Source organism: Schistocerca americana, chromosome 5 (genome assembly GCF_021461395.2).
Source record: "Schistocerca americana isolate TAMUIC-IGC-003095 chromosome 5, iqSchAmer2.1, whole genome shotgun sequence".
Classification (NCBI taxonomy): Eukaryota; Metazoa; Arthropoda; class Insecta; order Orthoptera; family Acrididae; genus Schistocerca; species Schistocerca americana.
Genome location: NC_060123.1, coordinates 543,076,342 through 543,079,351, shown reverse-complemented (window position 1 = coordinate 543,079,351; position 3,010 = coordinate 543,076,342). Strand labels below are relative to the sequence as shown.

Sequence of the window (3,010 nt, the reverse complement as noted above, 5' to 3'; positions counted from 1 at the left end):
GGTGTGATCCAACACATCTTTGTGGTTGAATGGAAAGACTTGATTTCAAATAATGGGCATCATTTGTAGCAGATAGTCTAACACTAGAGATCTGAAAAGCAAATGTACATTTTCTTATGACTTCAATCAGCACATCATCTACAAATGCTGTTTTGTGTTCTTTCTCAATCAGTCATCGCCTATAACTCAGTGGATATATTGCAGAACCTCTGGTACGGTATTGAGTCAGAAACGTTACAAGTACTATAGAAATATTTAACTGGGGCGGTGTGAGGGAGTCGCAAATACAACTTACATACCACGTCCCTTAGCCAAATCACTTTCAGCTTTCAGCTATTTTATAACGGGGTTGCATTGTGGGCTACATGTAACTGGAGTGCTGGTCTGATAATATACGCTCCAACAATCACCGTCTCGGTATTTGTCCGGATAGAAAACCACCTCATTCAGAGGTAATGTCATTCATCGATTTATAAAGCCAGTATATCTTTCAACGTGGATACTTATGTGCACATGTAGAACCTTGACCGCTTGTAATAGAAACATACAGTAGTTGTTGGGATCGAGTTGTTTTTTAACCTATGACCAATTATATCCCTCTTTCTAGCACACGGTGGTAGCACTCACAGGAAAAACTTATGAGACATGTCCACCCATTGTTGATTTTCTCTCAGTATTATTTCGTATCGCCAGCGATCGGTTATTGTGGAAGTATTATACTTATTAGTAGGGGGCATGTGATATGTTTGCATTTGAGCATCAGGCTTATAAAGTATGTGTTTGTGTTCCGACATGTGTAAAGGAAATGACTATGTCCAATCGTAAGGAAGGTATGAATTTGATGTGAAGTACTGTGATAGCATGGGAAGAGTATATCAGGTCATAAGAATGGTACTGATATTTCTATTTCCAGAGCCACAGCCATCAACAGAGTGTATTTCCAATATTTCACTCATTTTAGAATGACGTTCAGCTGAGACTGTGATTGTAACATTTAGTTATCAGTGCAGGGATGAAATAAATACGTGACCGATTTCTTAGGATAAACATTCTACCCCTAAGTGCTCGGCCTGCAGCGCCAGTGACCTGTGCTGGGGTAATTCACGTTTCCCATTTATGGTAGGAGCTGTCAGACGGGAGATACCTGTTGGAGAGTAGTAATGTAGACGAATAAACAGCGATGTCCTCTAAAAGACCAAATTGCGACTAATACTTAGTATGTGTTGGATAGCTTTCGTGAGTGTGTGGAAATTTTAAGAGATTGAATATTGAGGTGCTTTTGCACTGGATCGTTATTCCCGCCCATGTAATTTGTTTGCTTGACTGCTTCTGTACATTTCGCACCTTCATTTACTTGAGAGAAGATCGATTGTGGTGTGTGCATCTAGCGTGTGGAAGACATGTTTGCCTGTTCTCTAGTTATGAGAAACACTTTAGTGAACTTTGTAAATTATAGGGATGATTTGAAATCTACTACATCACCGACATTGGTATTCAAGAGTGGAAATATCAGTTTCCTCTATTTGTTGCCAAATAAATGTCTTCGCAGACATGACAAGTTTCTAGTTAGTGGTTTACAGCACACCCCACCTAGCTACAGTTTCGGGTTTGTAGAGAAGTAATTTCCAGTCTGTATCTTGGGAATTATGTTGCGCTAGCCATCGGTAGGATGCTGCCTAGTGCTCGATATCGAGAAGTACCGCTAAAATGGTATAATATTATGCCGAACAATGCCAAAAAATCCCCAGAGTTGTGTGTAGAAAAGGGAGCAAGCAGGGAAGCAGGTTCAGAGCAGAAACAGTAACATGTTTATGCTGAAGGGAAATGATCCCGAATTTGTAGAACAATTCTGAGAGGGACTTCAGTCCGCTAATGGTGCTCTAGTTGCGTAATGGGGTTGGGTCACTTGTGATCGTCGGCTGCAGGAAGATATCTAGTGCTGAGAGGAATATATATACTGTACTGTCCGTCTTCACAGTATATGTACGAATGATGTAAAAGGAATGATTTTGTTTGGCGCAGGATACCAATTGTATGTTTCCTACACCAACATTGTACATGGTGTTATATTGCTGGGATGGAGATCAGTTTCGCACACTAAAATTCGAGCTGCTGTCCTCAGTGGGAGAGCAGTGTAATTGAGTAGGAGTCTCTCGGTATTTGACGTCATGTAGGATACGCGGTGATATATTGATGGTTCGCAGGTCGGTTTCATGTTGTAATGTTCAATCTCCTGTCCTCGGTGGGAGAGCAGTGTAAACGAATAAGAGTCTTTCTGTATTTGACGATATGTATGTTTGTTTGTAAGATTTAATTGCCAGTGCAATATGACGATCTGCGTAAAATAACTGCTGTAAGTCTCGTCTGCAGAAGGAAGGAAGGCAGATGGTGCTGGGGGTACTGGCGGCATCAGTAATTTGGCGGGTAAATTCGATAAGGGCAACGGCCTTGCCGCAGTGGATGCACCGGTTCCCGTGAGATCACCGAAGTTAAGTGCTGTCGGGCGTGGCCGGCACTTGGATGGGTCACCATCCAGGCCGCCATGCGCTGTTGCCATTTTTCAGGGTGCACTCAGCCTCGTGATGCCAATTGAGGAGCTACTCAACCGAATAGTAGCGGCTCCGGTCAAAGAAAACCATCATAACGACCAGGAGAGCGGTGTGCTGACCACACGCCCCTCCTATCCGCATCCTCGTCTGAGGATGACATGGCGGTCGGATGGTCCCTATGGGCCACTTGTGGCCTGAAGACGGAGTGCTTTTTTAAAATTCGATAAGAACCAATCATAATGCTCAATCCATTCACATCCTTGGTTCTGGGGTATAGGAGCCTCTACATAGCGGAGGGAACGTTTATATGTGCTAAAAGCAGGATGGGTAACACGTGATGGACGGGGTACCACGTTAGCTGCGCTTGGAAGACTGCATTCGATGTTAATCTGCGCTATTTTCTTAACCAGATTCTGTTAGGACAAGAATTTCCTTGCATACAAGCTGAGACATCAAGAAAG

At 43.0% G+C, this 3,010-nt stretch overlaps 1 pseudogene; it reads left to right on the top strand.

Moving 5' to 3' along the window:
• The first annotated feature begins 2,438 nt into the window (after nt 1-2,438).
• Nucleotides 2,439-2,556, top strand: LOC124617370 (annotated as a pseudogene).
• The last annotated feature ends 454 nt before the right edge of the window (nt 2,557-3,010 follow it).